At 39.7% G+C, this 17397-nt stretch overlaps 1 protein-coding gene and 1 long non-coding RNA gene across 11 annotated transcripts in view; both read right to left on the bottom strand.

Annotated features, from left to right (window-relative positions):
* ANO10 (anoctamin 10) overlaps positions 1–17397 on the bottom strand; it is a 233691-nt gene that overhangs the window by 112141 nt on the left and 104153 nt on the right. The window lies entirely within an intron of this gene.
* On the bottom strand, positions 29–15743 carry LOC116564779. The gene is made up of 3 exons (XR_004275086.1): positions 13022–15743; positions 2152–2157; positions 29–40 (listed from the first exon to the last, which is right to left on the bottom strand). It is a non-coding gene; the product is annotated as an uncharacterized LOC116564779 (long non-coding RNA).

The raw sequence follows: 17397 nt of genomic DNA, 5'->3' as shown, positions 1-17397 counted from the left end.
TCATCTGCATGATAAAACCTTAGTCTCCACAACCACTTATCTTAATCCAGACAATCCTTTCTATTGATTTTCATGTCTTTAGATAATAACTCTTTCAGCCAATTGCCAATCAGAAAATCTTTTAATACACCTATGACCTGGAAGCCAGAGACTTTCCAAATCACACTAAAATGACAGTCCCCAGTACCTGAACCTCAGAGAACCTTTCAGACCAGTGTACATCTTATATGTATTGATTGATGTCTTACGTCTCCCTAAAATAAAAAAAAACAAGCTATAGCCCAACTACCTTGGGCACATGTTCTCAGGATCTCCTGGGGCTGTGTCATGAGCCATCAGTCACTCATATTTGGCTCAGAATAAATCTCTTCAAATATTTTACAGAGTTTGACTCTTTCCATTGACATGCCTTTAGAGAACCATGGGATCTTAGGATTGGAAGCCCCTGAACAATCATCTAATACGCCACCTGCTCCCCAGTGTGAGACCTGCTATGTGAATTGTGAAGAACTCTGCCCCTAGGAACTGCTGCCAACACAGTTATGCCCCACCAAAAAACCATACTCAGGTAAGCACACTAATCTTTTGCTAGTCAAAGATGGCCAGCCATGACCCTGAAGCCTCTTCTCTGCTGGGTTCCTACTTCTCTCTAGCTTCTGAGGGGTTCTGAGTCCCAGACTGTGTGACCAAAAAGGCCTTGGCTAATAGCTCCTAATCTCACATCTCTCCAATCTGGGACAACACCCAGACCAAGACAGACAACTCTGTGGCAATTTCAAACCTCGCAAAGATGGGTTGCCAGGTGTAGCCTAGGCTGGGTGCTCATGTGCTCAACACTGGGCAGGGAACAGGGATGGGGACACAGTCCTCACCAGGAGCAAAGCTGTACCCTTGCAGTCAGCTGAGGGAGGAGGCCCAGTCTCCAGGAGAAACTGGTAATGGGTAGGCAATCCGTTAAATAGGGCGTGAATGGTAAAGAAAGAGAATGCTTATTAAATTTGTCTCTTAGGAGAGTCAATTTTTGGTCACATATGAAAATTAATTATATCTTCTCTAATCATTTTATGCTATAAGCTTCCTGTGCTCTGGGACATGGATGATCAGCGTCAAATGCCACAAAGCAGGAATTCAACAAGATGATCATTCATTTTTAAGAAAATGTCTCTTTGTTCATTTCTTGTAGAAAGGACTTCCTGGTTAACGCCAGTGTGAGTAAAAAAGATCTGCTTCCAGGCCTTAAACCTTTCTTTCAATAAGTTTAGTAATGGGACATTTTTATAGAGTTTTGGTGATCTTATAATTTTGTCTTCAGGTGGTGTGCTTTTTGTTTTTTCCATTCGTACTACAAAATGGTATCTCATCAGAGAAGCCAAGTTTCTAGAAATAGATTTCCATGTAACAGTTCATGTTAATGCCTCTGGGATAACATATAACACTTGGTCTGATTCCTAACCATGCAATAGAAACAAAAACTAAAATCAGTCACCTCAGTACCTCATATCACTCAGAAGATTCATAAGCCAATCTTATCCACATGATTGATTAGTGTTAAGAGAAAAACAAAATTCTGTGAAATATCTCAAGAGGTTTATGCTGAGCCAATGTAAGTGACCATTGCAGTGTACAGTTTCAAGACGTCCTGAAACAGTGCGCCTGAGGTGGTTGGGTTACAGTTTGGTTTTATACATTTTAGGGAGACAGAGTTAGAAGCAAAGTCATAAATCAATACATGAAAGGTATACATTGGTTCAGCCTAAAGAGGTAAGATACCTTGAAGCAGGGATATAGGTCATAGGCGGATTCAAACATTTTCTGATTGGCAGTTGGTTGAAATAATTCAGCTTTGCTGAATTCTTGAAAGAAATACCTGAGTTAAGTTACGGTGGGAGCTATGGAGACTGAGTTTCTTTACTATTATTATTTGATACAGGGTCTCATTCTATCACCTAGGCTGGAGTACAGTGGTGCAATCATGATTCACTGCAGCCTCAACCTCCCAGACTCAATGATCCTCCCACCTCAGCCTCTCAAGTAGCTGGGGCTGCAGGCACCCCCCCACCATGCCTGGGGTTTTTGTTTGTTCGTAGAGATGGGGTTTTGCCATGTTGCCCAGGTTGGTCTCAATATCCTGGGCTCAAGTGATCTGCCCACCTCAGCCTCCTAAAGTGCTGGGATTACAGGTGTGAGCCACAGGCCCAGCCAGACCAAGGTTCTTGTTATGCAGATGAAGCCTCCGTCTTTCAGAGAATGTAGATGGTGAATGTCTCTTTTCAGATCTTAAATGTGTCAATCTCATTTAATCTCTCCTAGATCCCAGAAAGACCTAGAAAGGGAAGGCCTGGCCACATTAATGGAGATATCTCTACAGATGCAAATTCCTCCCACAAGAGACAGTTCAGCAGGGCCATTTCAAAATATGTCAAAGAAATATATTTTTGGGGTAAAATATTTTTATTTCCCTCAGTGTCTGCTGTCATGTGATGCTATACCAGAATTAGGTTGGAATTTGCTATCTTAATGCTAGAGTCTGTTTTATCAGTCTAATAATCTCCATTTCAATGTTAATGCCAGTTAGTTGTGCTTAAACTCCAAAAGGGAGTGGGTATAACAAGGTATGTCTAACCTCCCTTCTCAGCATGGTCAAGAACACAGTTTTTCAGGTTTCTCTGAGGTCCTCTTGGCTGAGAGGGTCCATTCAGTCGGTGGGGGCCTTAGGATTTTATTTTTGGTTTAGATTATGGAGATGGGGGATGTGTTCTCCCCCAACAGGCATAACCAATTATCTAGGCATTTGCAGTTTATGTCTTTACAGTTAACTGCACTTGAAGAAAATAAAAATATTTTACCCCAAAGTATATTTCTTTGACAAATTTTGAAATGGTTGCCACAGGGCCAGCAGACGGAAGTGGCCTTGCAAAGCTGCCTCTGGTCGGGGAAATTTGCAACTGTAGAGAATCTCCATTAATGTGGCCAGGCCTTCCCTTTCTAGGCCTTTCCCAGATCTGGGAGAGATTGAGTCTGACACCTTTATAAGTCTGAAAAAACACATTTACTATCTATTCTCTCTGAGGGCTTCTAGCTATGAGGCCTCATCTACATAATAAGGCCACTTTTGCTAGCCCGTCCTCCTTTTTTCTCTCTCCTATAACCTTAAAACCTGTTTTTGGCCATACTCTGAGCCTGCATTCTTTCTACAACCTCAAGACGGTATATAAGCTTCTGTACTTTATTGGAGAGTTGGATCTTCATTATGAAAGCTCCCATGTATACATGTTAAATAAATCTGTATGCCTTTTCTCCTATTAATCTGCCTTTTGCAAGTTGATTTTTCAGTGAACCTTTGGAGAGCCAAGGGGAAAGCTCTTCCTCGGTCCTTAGGGTGATCAGTGAAGGAAGACAAGGGGTACAAGAGGATGCAGCAAGTTTTCACAATGAGACTAGGAGATTACACAGTCTGACAGAATGAACTCTTAAATAATTTTCATTTCAGGTGCTCAGAACATGTAGTTCAATTAGCCAGTATTGAAAGTGCATGCCAGAAAAAAAATTATTTCTATTTTCTTTTCTTTGAGCTAGAAGACTAGTTTGCTAAAAAAAAGACCAGTCTCTTTTCCAGGTGAAAAAAACAAAAGGTGAAATTAAAACCTGTTTTGATTCTCACGGTCATCAGTGGCCCTGATTAAAAAAAAAAAAAAAAAGCTATCTTACAAAAATCAATAAATACCTAAACATTTACAAATAAAAGTCTGCTTTTACTTAAGAGGCATTCTGTTATAACGAATCACCGGAAAAGAATAAGCCTGTAACAGTACCCTTTGCATCAAAATAATGCTTTAAGGGTTCAGAAGTCCTTGAATATTATTTCTTCTGATCGTCACTGCAATTACATTAGGCTGTTCTCCACGTGATGCATGGATGACGGAAAAAACAGCCTGAAGTCAGAGAAGGCTTGCATAAAGTCACTCAGCTTATAAGGAGTCAGGGCTGCAGCCAGACTTTGACATGTGGCCCTGGCCTCCCTCTTCCTGATAAATCCAGTTACCTTCCCCTTCTCAGGTCTCCAACTATGCCACAACAAAAGTCTTGCATGGTGTGTGTGTGTTTCTCTCCTCTCTTAAATATTCCCTCCTGTTGCAATTAAGTTTCTTGCCTAAAAACGTGAAATTTAAAAACTTTTTATCTAAACACAGTGTAATAAAAAGCAAAACAGTTAGATAACAGGCCAGGTACGTTGGCTCATGCCTGTAATCCCAGCACTTTGGGAGGCCAAGGCGGGTAGGTCAGGAGTTTGAGACCAGCCTGGCCAACATGATGAAACCCTATCTCTACTAAAAATAAAAAAAATTAGCTGGGTGTGGTGGTGGGCACCTGTAGTCCCAGTTACTTGGGAGGCTGAGGCAGGAGAATCACTTGTACCTGGGCGGTGGAGGTTGCAGTGAGCAGAGATCATGCCACTACACTCCAGCCTGGGCAACAGAGTAAGACTTCGCCTAAAAAAACAAAAACAAAACAAACAAACAAATCAATGAGATAACCAAAAACTTGGCAATTTGGAAGAGGGGAATAAAAAGTATTTTAAAGATCTTCTTTGAAAACAAGGTCATATTTTGAGGTAATAGTGAAGATTAAAAACTCAGTAATAATCCACACCCTGGGCAGCAGAAATCATCACAGAAATCAGGTACTTGCTATGTACTCAAACTGGTCTAGACCATAGAAAAGGAAAGAAGGCTCCCCCTAATTCATTATAAGAAGCTCGAATACACTTAATACCAAAGTACGATAAAGAAAAACAAATCAATTTCACTTATAAATATTATGAAAAGATTCTAAATCAAGTACTGGCAAATAGAACTCAGAAGTGAATTTGTTATAGTAGGTAGCTAGTCAGGCATTAGCAGGGCAGGAGAGGGGTCCCAGCATGCCTCCCCCCCCAACCAAACACACACGGAACTTCAGGTGACCATCAGGTGATAGGCGGTTGCTGACTCTCTCTCTAAAATAATAATTGATCACAGCCGGGGCCAGGGAAAGGTAGTCTCCTGATAGAGAACACCTGAAACTGGTGAGCAACAGGTTCCCGATAAGATCTCAGGAGTTGGACGAGTGAGCACAGGAATGCATATTAAGAGGCAGAATGGCAGGGGGGCGGGGTTTAATTGGTATATGACTTTCCAGGGACATTTGACTGGTAAGGGAAGATGCCTCAAGTGAGCATGCATACAATTCCAGTTAAACACACTATGCATGCTCACCTCCCAAACGCTAGTAGGCTACTGAGCATGTGGACACCCCACCCCAGGGTAAGAATCAGGAGAAGGAATGCAAAACCCTGGAAGTATGCCAACATACAAAACCCTAAGCAGGCCAAGCATGGTGGCTCACATCTGTAATCCCAGCACTTTGGGAGGCCAAGGCGGGTGGATCACCTGAAATCAGGAATTTGAGACCAGCCTGGCCAATGTAGCGAAACCTCATCTCTATTAAAAATACAAAAATTAGGCGTAGTGGCAGGTGCCTGTAATCCCAGCTACTCGGGAGGATCAGCATGAGAATCACTTGAACCCGGGAGGCAGAGGTTGCAGGGAGTCGAGATTGCACAATTGCACTCCAGCCTGGGGGACAGAGCAAGACTCTATCTACAAGAAAAACAACAAGCAACCCTAAGTCAAAGGTCAAACCGCATACTTCATCCCACAAGTCACCTGCTTGGACCTCTTCTAAGTGTACTTTACTTTCTTTCATTCCTGCTGTAAAGCTTTTTAATAAACTTTCACTCCTGCTCTAAAACTTGTGTCGGTCTCTCCTGCCTTATACTCCTTGGTCAAATCCTTCTGAGGAGTCAAGAATTGAAGTTGCTGCAAGCCCATATGGATTTGCTGCCAGAAAAAATACACAGAATACAACATAATAATACAACATGGTTTATTTCAGGAACGCAGAGATGGCTTAACATTAGCAAAACCATCAACATAGTTTATTACATTTTTAAGTAAAAAGACAACCATACAATAAAATCACAAAAAGAAAATAAAAAAAAAAAAGATAACCATACAATAAAACATAAAGGTTAAAAAAGCACTTGGCATAACATTCAATAGTTATTCCTAACTAAAATAAGCAAACCGAAAACGACCTAAAATAGAAGTAGAAAAATATACTTAAATAAAAATAATTTACTACAAACCTACAGCAAACAACTCATCATTAAGAGACAGGTCTCATTCTGTCAACCTGGCTGGAGTGCAGTGACATGATCACAGGTCACTGTAATCTCTTAACTCCTAGATTCAAGTGATCCTCCTGCCTCAGCCTCCTGAGTAGCTGGGACTACAAGCACATACCACCACACTAAGCTAATTTTTAAATTTTTCAGAGATAGGGTCTTGCTTTGTTGTCCAGGCTAGTCATGAACTCCTGGCTTTAAGCAATCCTCCCACTTCTACCTCCCAAAGTGCAGGCATTACAGGCATAAGCCACCACTCCTGGCCTGCAAACAAATGATAAGGCCATTACTATTGAAGTCAAGACTGACAGGGATGTTTGCAATATTGTTCTTGAGGCCCTAGCTAATGAAATAAGAGAAGGCATAAAACAAATAGTATGAGTGGACAGCCAAGGTGGCTCACACCTGTAATTCCAGCCACTTTGGGAGGCTGAGGCAGGTGGATCACCTGAGGTCAGGGGTTTGAGACCAGCCTGGCCAACAAAGGAAACCCCATCTCTACTAAAAATACAAAAATTAGCTGGGCATGGTGGCAGGTGCCTATAATCCCAGCTACTTGGCAGGCTGAGGCAGGAGAACTGTTTGAACCCAGGAGGCGGAGGTTGCAGTGAGCTGAGATCATGCCATTGCATTCTAGCCTGGGCAACAAGAACAAAACTCTATCTCAAAAAATAAAAAAATAAAATGAATAAATAGTCTGAGTATTAGCAGAAAAAAAAACATTATCCTTGTTTGCAGCTATGAGTATAAACCCAAGAAAAACTAACAACCAATTATAACTAACAAGAGGGCATAGTAATTATTGGATATATTTTTCAAAGATCTTCTTTATAGCAGTAATAACTAGTAAAAAATGAAGATTGATTAGAAAAATACTATTTACAAGAGAAATAAATGCAACCAATTACCAAAGAAAAAAAAAGTACAGAGCCTATAAGAAAGAACTATAAAACTTTATGGAAGAATATATAACAAGCCACTGACAAACGGAGACAGTGAATATGTTTTTAGGAGGACAAACTCATCACAAAAGTGTTACTCTTTCCAAAATTCATATACAAATTTAACACAATTTCAATCAGAGCCTAATGAATTTTGTTGAGGCCAAACTAAATAATTTTAAAGTTTATATAGAAAAATAAATGTAAAAGAATTATCAACAAATTTCTAGGTAAAACATTGTAGTAGGAAAATTTTTAGAAAAAATTTTGCCCTATCAAGTACGAAAACTTACTATAACAGCTATAATCAGAACAATGTGAATTGGCTCAAAAACAGACAAAATGGTCACTCAGGGAAATAGAAGAGAATCTCAATATACATGTGATAAAGGCAGTATTTTAGGCTACAGGAAAAGATGGTTTAATAAATGATATAAATCACTATTCTCTTGGAAAATATGAAGTTGGATTCCTACTTCAAAACTAAACTAATTTAAAACAAAAATAATTTTTAAATGAATTAAACAACTAAATGTAAATAGGACATGTAGCAAACAAAATTCAAAACTCCTCCAAGAAATTTTGAGGTTTGGAAGTCTTAAGCAAGACAAGAAACCAGGAGAAACAAAGAAAAATATATACTTGGGCTATATAAAAGTGGGAAAAAAAGTATGTATGTAACATATGCCAGAGACAAAATTAAAATATTAAACGATAGGAGAAAATATTTGTAACATGTGACCAAAGAGTTAATACACTTAAAATATAAAATTGTTGCAAATTCATAAGAAGAAGATAAATTGTCTTTCTTAAAAGAAAAATGAGCTTAAGTCATGTGTAGGCAACTTCACAGATGAGGCATGGCAAGTGGCCATTTAACATAATAGAAAAGTTTTCACTCTCACTGCTGGTCAGGAAATTGAACCTAATCCACCTCAGACGACATTTTGCCTACCCAACTTGGGAAAAAAATATTTTTATCAGCAAGTAGATAATAAGGTATATGAAAATGGGGCTCTCATAAATAACCTAGCAGGACACTTCTGGAAAATGATCTCACTGTACCTATTAAAAATACTGCTTAATCTTTGATTCAGCAATTCTACTTTTAGGAATATGTAATCTATTGAAAAAGGGTATATGTACAGAAAAGTTACATTCACAGTAACTAAAAAATATCGGAAAATAATCAGAATGGCTACTGACAGGAGAAAAGCTGGACCCTGTGGAATATTCTGCAGCCATTACAAACAGCAAGGTATATATTTATTTACCTGTATATATTGACATATGCAACCCCTTTGTAGCCATGACAAGCATGGTTCCCTAGTTATATATTCCTAAGGAGTGTCAAATTTCAGAAGCACAGCTCAGAAACCAAAAACTAATTTAAGAACTATTCTTTTTTTTCAGACAGGGTCTTGCTCTGTTCCCCAGGCTCAAGTGCAGTGGCACAATATTGGCTTAATGCAGCCTCCATCTTCCGAGCTCAAGGAATCCTCTTACCTCAGGCTCCTGAGTACCTGAGATTACAGGGGCACACCACCATACCTTGCTAATCTACATATATATTTTGGGGGTGAGGGGAGCTGGGACAGAGACAGGGTTTCACCATGTTGCCCAAGCTAGTTATTCTATTCTTTATTCACATTTTTTGCATGGTACTTACCATGTCTCCCCCTTTCTTCCCACCAGTTTTCTCCACACTTCACCACTCTGAAGCTTCTCTTTTGTCCCCCACCCCTGAACCACAGCACCCAACAAAACCAGGTCCAAACCAATATTCAAATCCTGCTCTGATTTTTGTTCTCTTCTCCCTTTCTTCTTCCTGTTCCTGAAGATGTACAGTGATGTAAGCTCTCGGATTTAGGCCCTGCCCTTCCCAGCAATGGAATTCCCTATATTCATATTTTGCATCCTTAAAGACAAAGAACAATCCTACTTTGCAGTATGGGGGTAGGACATGGGACTTGGTGAGCAATTGCAGAATTTTCTTTGGTAGCTGGGATGAAGAGTACATATCTGAGCACTTTTTCTTATTCTGCCACATTTCAAAAGATTTTTGTCATTTTGAATTAAGTGCAGACAATAAGCCTACTGTAGGGTAAATGCGTGGGTAATTCCTACTCTCTCACCCCACGGGAGGCACAAGCAAACCTACCTACCACACAAATGTCAGCGTGTGCACAGAAGGAAATCTCTATAGTCTTTATCTGGTTGCAATAAGCAAGTAATGCTTTTGTAATTGAAAAAGAAGACAGAAAACTTTAATAGTTTACAAAACAAAGAAAAGTATCCCATAGCCACATAACCCTATCTCCGTACATGGTTATCTTTTACCTCCTCTTTGGGAGAACTGTCTTTAGAGTTTCAACCTTTGGCAAACAGCACACGCTCCTGCTGTTTTTCCTGACTGCAGAAAACTCCAGTCCCAGAAAAGTAGAGAAAGGGTCTCCCTTTCACGCTTGTGTTCCCTGAGCAGGGTGGATCTAGGGCTAGTTAAGGAATCCACCTTACTTAATCTTTGTGAAGCTGTTCCTAAGAGAGACATCATGAAAAGCCTAAGTCCCTGGAGTGAGGGAGGGGAAGAGTTCCTACCACCTCCCACATACCTTCTGCCCTCCTACAGAACCTTCCTATGCCTGGTGTTTGCATGGGGGAGGAGAGCAGCATGGAGGGAGACTTGTATATTTCTGTGATATATATTCACTATTTCTATGAAATATAGATTTATAGTCTGAATTTCTATTTCACCTCAAACACAATGTTTTTTATGTTTTCGCTGTGATATATGAAAGGAAAAGCCAGTACGAATTGAGCTACTCTAACATGGACTTAAAAGACCTGAAGATGGAACTCACACATGTATCTTAATGGTGATGCTTAATTTCAATTTTGTTGCATCATTTCTGTACTTCTTATATGGAATGATTCATATATTGTGTCCCTATCAGAATAAATTCTCAACTGTCAATCAAGCATTAATCTGGTAATTATTTTAAAAGGATTTCAGTAGAACAAAATTTTCTGTTCATGTATTTTTTTTTTTTTTTTAAAGAATGAAACACTGAAGCCTTGCTCTGCACTGCAAAGGGTGTATGTTCAGTAGGATAAGACTTGATGCTTGGTTTGGCCATCGACTAGCTGTTGGCAGGTACAGCAAGGAGGTGGTGGGAGTTTTCCTGCCCAGTTCTTGAGAAGCAAATGGCTGTTCTGGCCTTGGACATTTCTAATTCCTCCCCAGAAGATGGGTTGTACCCAGAGGGCAAGCTAACTGGCCTCCACCCCTGCAAAATCCAGCTGATTGAGGGGAAGAACTGTGCAGTGGGGCAGATGTGACCTAACCTGGGAGGGCAATCCTTGAGGGCAGTGTTACCTATCAATTGTGCCAGTAGGCGAGACTTGCCCCCAGCATGTCCTAGAAAGCAACAGAAACTCTGATGGGATGGCATGTGGACGGAAGAGTGGGGAATAAATACCAACTCCTGTGGCTTTCAAAGCCTGGGTAAAAGATTCCAAGTCCAAAGCGTGGCACAGAGGAAACCAGCCATTCCCTTTCCTCTACTTTGTAGTCTGGACTATGCAGCTTATCATAGGTGAGATTTACTAATGCTGTCCTTTGTTTTTCCTCTTATTCTTGCACATCCCAGGGAGAAGCAAAGAGCAGTCAAAACACAAATGGAACTGTACTTTCAGCAGGTGGAGTAAGAGGGGAATAAAAATCAGAAAAATAAAAACATTTCCTGTACTCAGTGCTATGAAAGAATTTAATCCTTGCTATATACATATAAGGTAAACACACATACACAATCTTTCATTGTCAAATGGTTCTGCAATACAACAATCTTGAGGCTGTGGTGCATGGGTACTGGGGGTAAGTCCCCAGACCCAATTATCTGAGGTGGTGGTGAGTACTGAAGCAGCAGCTAAAATCACACCAAAACCAGGGGATTACTTTGAGCCTTCTCCACCAGAGTTCCATGGCTCATGTAGAGAAACCACTAGAGAGGGAGCAGTTAAACTGTTTGTCCATATTTTTCACATATGTCTTCAAATTTCTAACAATGGCACAGGCAAATGCAGAGTAGAAATAAACTCAGCAAGTATTTATCAAGTGATACTTGTGATAGGGTGCAGAGAGCCTATCACAAAGAGTTTATAATCTTTTACAGTTGAGGAACATAGTCATGAAACAAATATAAAATATTTCCACAGCAATATACATAGTCAAGTGTAGTTCAAATGATGTGCTTCCACAGATGTACACTGAATGTTCTAGATGGAGAAGTGTTTACTTGGCAGAGGAAGTCTGTTTTAGATTGGACATCAAAGGAAGTATAGGAAGCAGGCTGAGGAGTATAGGAGGAGCACTGAGGCAGGAAAAAGGGCATTTACAAGGCACAGAAGCCAGGATCAGCAGCAGTGCAAAAGCTGGGTGCTAGAGAGGAAGGTCAGAAATGCAGGCAAACCACACTTCCCACTATTACCTTCTTTCAACAATACCATAAACTGTAAGACCCCATAAGACACACCATTCTCTTATGGTACCACCACACACAAAAAAATACTGCCAATTAAACAATTACACAAAGTGTTCTTATTACCTAGAATTCTAATTTGAAGGGCTTTTAAAAAACTTTTTTAGATAAATTTTTTATTATCAATTCTGTGCTACATATAAAATATAAGCGTAATGTACTGGTTATTGTACTACTAGGTTTTTTAGACATTCAGAGTTCAAGACTTCTAAATCAACTTTTATCTCAGAGTTGATATTGCACAAGTTTTCCAATACAAAATGATTTTATGTGGCCTTGGCAGTGTGGATGAGGCAGCAGTCCTTAAAACAGTGCTTCCCCACTCTAACCAGGATTTCCTTCCAAGCAGCTGGCACCCATTTGCAAGGTTCCATGCTTGTGCTTTTTCTGATCTTATAAAAAGGGGTCAATGAAAGGTTTACAGCCCCACTCAGAACTCATATTCTATACTGACTGAAACCATGAGGAGTTGCTGTTGCCAAATCACATTACCAGTGTTGACATTCAAGTTTGTCCACATGTTGATGATGGCAGCCACCTGATAGCCACTGTAAAATACATTCAATTTCAGAGGTACTAAAAGGTACTAACCTTAGGCTCAGTAAAATGTGGTGGTATGATCTCTTAGGCTTCTGTCCTAAGCTGTAACTCTACAGATATTAATAGTAAAACCACTCTTGAAGGTAATTAAGAAATCAGGATTTGCCTTTTCAACCCTGAATGACACTTCAATACACAAACACAACCATTACAGAAATTATCCTAAAAATATCTTACTTTATCAGCGTATGTATTCTGAATTGGGTTGGCATAATCTTAGAAGGTTTAGAAAGACTGCATAAGCTTCGACATCTACATGACTTCCTATAGCTCAACTTAGAATGGTGGTCAACAACAACCACAACAACAACAATGGAAGGCAGAGCATCTTATAACATAGGTATGTAAGAGGACTGGGGAGGGTGCTGTGTGTAGAGTTGAATGAACTCGAATCTCTCAGTAAAGAAATTAGTTGTATTCTAAAACAGGAAATGTCATCGTCCATTAGTATCGCTATGAAGAAATATCTGAGGCTGAGTAATCTATAAAGAAAAGAGGTTTATTTGGCTCATGATTCTTCAGGCTGTAAAAGAGGCATGCTACCAGCATCTCCATCTGGTGAGACCCTCAGCCTGCTTCCACTCATGGTGGAAGGTGAAGGGGAGCCAGCTGTGCAGTCACATGGTAAGAGAGGAAGCAAGGGGAGGGGAAATGCCAGGCATTTTCACAATCAGCTCCAGCAGGAATTAACAGAGTGGGAGCTCATCTGTTATCACAAGGATGGCATCAAGCCATTCATGAGGGATCTGCCCCCATAACCCAAACACTGCCCATTAGGCACTACCTCCAACATTGCAGATCAGATTTCAACATGAGATTTGGTGGGACAAACATTCAAACTATAGCAGGAAGTGTAAAATCTTATAAATTCCCAATATTTTAAAAAGACAATAAAATACAAAAACAACTCCACTGATCGATAAATGAAAAATCTAGAGAATTTGAAGGAGTGGAGGGGATCTGAGAAATCATGAGGTCAAGCTCCTTAGTAGAGAGAGGAGAGCAAAGGGAAGAAAGGTTGAAAGAAGCCAAAATACATTCCCTGAATGCAATGAAGGCTAAGATTGTTACCCCGACAAGGACAGTTCATTATTCACCTTCCACTTTGCCACAGAGCCCAGTATAACAACGTCTACACACAACTGATATTCTGCTGAATGGGACTAAATCTGTCCAGGGATTGCTGGAAAGAAAGGTGGTGGAAGGTGATATGGAACGTTATGGAGAAGGGGAGGAAGATAGCCATAGACCCCAGTCAAGGAGCTATCAAAAATGATCAAATTACTCTACCCACAGCCCATTCTGAGCCACAGAATACAAAAACACTAGTATAAATGATGGTCTCTGTTTGGTGATTTTCCAATTTTCTCCTTACCTCACATCCATTAGGATGGCTACTATAAACAAACAAACAAAACCAGAAAATAACACACGTTGGTGAGAATACGGAGAAAATGGAATCCTTGTGCATTCCTGGTGGAAATGTAAAATGATACACAGCCACTATGGAAAACAGTGTGAAAGTTCCTCAAATAATTAAAAATAGAATTACCATATTTAAAATAGAATATACCAGGTATATTTGTTTCCCCAGACATTTGATCCCTGATATTGGAGATGGTGCCTAAAGGGCAGTGTTTGGGTCATGGGCGCAAATTCCTCATGAATGGCTTGGTGACATCCTTGCTGTGATGAGTGAGTTCTCGCTCTATTAGTTCCTGCCAGAGCTGGTTGTTAAAAAAAAAAACCCTGGCACCTCCCCGCCTCTTGCTTCCTCTCTCACCATGTGATCTCTACACGCCAGCTCCCTTTAACCTTCCACAACCCTTGAGGGTAGTGTTACCTACCAATTGTGCCAGTAGGAAAGTCTTGCCCCCACAGTGTTCTAGAAAGCAACAGAAACTCTGATGGGATGGCATGTGGACAGAAGAGTGGGGAATAAATACCAACTCCCGTGGCTTTCAAAGCCTGGGTAAAAGATTCCAAGTCCGAAGCATGGCACAGAGGAAACCAGCCATTTCCTTCCCTCTACTTTGTAGTCTGGACTATGCAGCAGAGGCCCTCACCAGATGGAGATGCTTGGGCTACACTTCTTGTACAGTGTGCAGAACCATGAGCCAAATAAACCTCTTTTAAAAACAAATTACCCAGGCTCAGGTATTCCTTTATAGCAACACAAATGAACTAAAACAACAGCTAAAAAGTGGATGCACCACAAGTGTTTACCAACAGATGAATGGATAAGCAAAATTCGGTACATATGTGCAATGGAATATTATTCAGCCTTAAAAACTAAGGGAATTCTGACATGCAACAGCATGGATGAACCCTGAGGACATTATGTTAAAGGAAATAGGTCACAAAAAGACAAGTACTGTATATCCAATACCTAGTATAGTCAAAATTATAAAAACAGAAAGTACAAGTGCTGTTTCCAGGAGCTAGGTGGAGGGGATAATAAGGAGTTATTGTTTAATGGGTACAGAGTTTCTATTTTACAAGATGAAAAGAGTTATAAAGATGGATGATGACTGTGGTTGCACATTATGAATTTATTTAATACCACTGAATTGTAAACTTAAAAATGGTCAAGACAGTAAATTTTGTATTATGTATATTTTACCACAATAAAAATATTGGGAAAAAAAAGAAAAGAGGCAAACTAAAAGAGATCACTACAGTTATGGATGTACTGATCCAGTCATTGGTTAGAGAGATCCTTTTCTACAGGCAATAAAATCAAGTTGTGAAACATTATAGGATTCAGAAATCAGAACAATATGGGCTCCCTCTAGTGGTTTAAAACACCTTTAAAGACTCTCGGATACTGAAAGGAAGGTTCTAATTTATTTTGATTTCTTGGTGAGGGGTAGGGAGAGAGATAACCTAATTATCTTCTTGGGAAAAAGAAGTCTTACAAGTAGATCAGTACTAATATTTATCCCAGTAGATGAGGAGAGGGGAGTAGGCCCAAAGATCAAATGTGATGGCTCCAAAGTCACAAAGAAAGTTTATCTACTCCCTTCAAGATCCATCAGAAGCTTAAGCAGCCATGAATGAAGAGAAGCGGGCAGAGCTAAGCCATGTGATAAGGAAGACAGGGCAAAGAGAACAATATTAGTTAAAGGGAGAGTGAGCTATCACCATAACATAAAAAACAAATTTTCTCATGTGGGTATGAAACCATCTCTGAAGAAACCAAATAAAATAGTTTCAAACAGGTGTCAGGACAAGCGCAGCCTAAGTTTATGGGCTGCCTTGGCTGCTCTAGCAGTGAAGATTTTTTTAAATTTCTAAGTGCTGTCATACAAAGAGAGGTCTCATTACCTCATAGTCATTTATCCTATTAAAACAACTGCACTTTAATCAGATTATTTTTATGATTTTAAGGCTAAAAATACAAAAATTAGCCAGGTATGGTGGCAGGTGCCTGTAATCCCAGCTCTCAGGAGGCTGAGGCAGGAGAATTGCTTGAACCTGGGAGGCGGAGACTGCAGTGAGCCAAGATCACACCACTGTACTCCAGCCTGGGCGATAAGAGCAAAACCTTACCTCCAAAAATAAACAAATAAAAATAAAGTGTTAGGAATTTAAAGTGTTGGCAATCTAAAGTTTGCATTGGTGAAAAAAAGACCAATAGAAACAAATCAAAGGAAAAGGAAAAGCGTGAAATATCTCTGCTAAGAAATGTAAATCACAATTATAAAACAGATCAGCAATGTGATTAGTACCTAGCTGATTACAACTGTATCTATCTATGATGGCACAGCTTTCTGCCATTGCTAAGCAAGTTATTGTTCATAAAAAACCAGATTAGTTTATGTAGTTTAGAGGGAAAAGCCTGTTCAACAAAATATAAGAGGAATGACAGAAAGAAAATTTATATATATAATTTAGGTGGAGGGGATAATAAGGAGTTATTGTTTAATGGTTTTTTTTTTTTTTTTTTTTTTTTATATGGAGTCTCCCTCTGTCATCCGTGCTGGGCTACAGTGGCGTGATCTTGGGTCACTGTAACCTCAGCCTACCAGGTTCAAGCGAGTCTCCTGCCTCAGCCTCTTGAGTAGCTGGGATTACAGGTGCGTGCCATCACGCATGGCTAATTTTTTATTTTTAGTGGAGACAGGGTTTCACCATGTTAGCCAGGCTGGTCTCAAACTCCTGACCTCATGATCCATCCTCTTGGCCTCTCAACGTGCTGGCATTACAGGTGTGAGCCACTGCACCCAGTTGAAAGAAAATTATTCTTGAATCAGTTTTTCAAAAATGTATCAACCAGGCCAAGGTTTCTTTCAAAGAAGATGGTAAAAATCTGAATAAAGTTCTTTTGAATTCCATTAAGTGCCATGAGAGTTACTCAGATTTGCTTTAGTAAAATTTAAGTAGAGTACATGAAAACAAAAGCAGCCTCTGGTATAGTATGCGATAGTGTTAGCATAAATAAAATGCCATTGAGTTTTTAAATAGTATCTAAGTTTTATACTAAATAGCATGCCACTTACGCTTGAAAATAAATGTAATTAAGTACAATGTTTACGGTAATTTCTATAAAATGTTGGGCATCAGATCCCCAGTCAGAATCAACATTCTCTGTCACGTCACTTTTTCTACGAGAAAATAAGAATCAAATTAGAATTGTTTTAATTGTCAGAACATTTTCCTGCTGAGCATGAGGACTGCCTATAGGCTGCATTCTCCCAACACTATTTCACTAGTAAATTGACTAAGAAGCATGTGTTTTTCATGAGATGTCATCATCTACAAAAGTTTACTCAGGTACCAGTGAAACCCAAAATTATGCCACATCAAAGCCCTTTATGTGAGGCACGCTTCAAAACCTCGGTTGGCTTTCTTACTCATCAGGAATGATATAATACATTTTCTTCACATGCTCTTTTCAGTAAGTCATGTTTCAGATCACAGAACCGAAACACTGTCATTTTGTGACAGACATTCCAGAGGATGAAGTGACATACACATTCATGAAGTCAAGAAACAAAAAACCATCTGTGTTTGAATTTGCTATTATTCTGCAATTTTCACATCATTTGTTTATGTTCAACTAAATAATATGGTCCCTAAGGGCAAAGAT

Source organism: Sapajus apella, unplaced genomic scaffold, assembly GCF_009761245.1.
Source record: "Sapajus apella isolate SASKATOON/1434 unplaced genomic scaffold, GSC_monkey_1.0 scaffold38, whole genome shotgun sequence".
Taxonomy (NCBI): Eukaryota; Metazoa; Chordata; class Mammalia; order Primates; family Cebidae; genus Sapajus; species Sapajus apella.
Note: the sequence above shows the minus strand (reverse complement) of the source record. Positions and strands in the feature narration are given on the sequence as shown.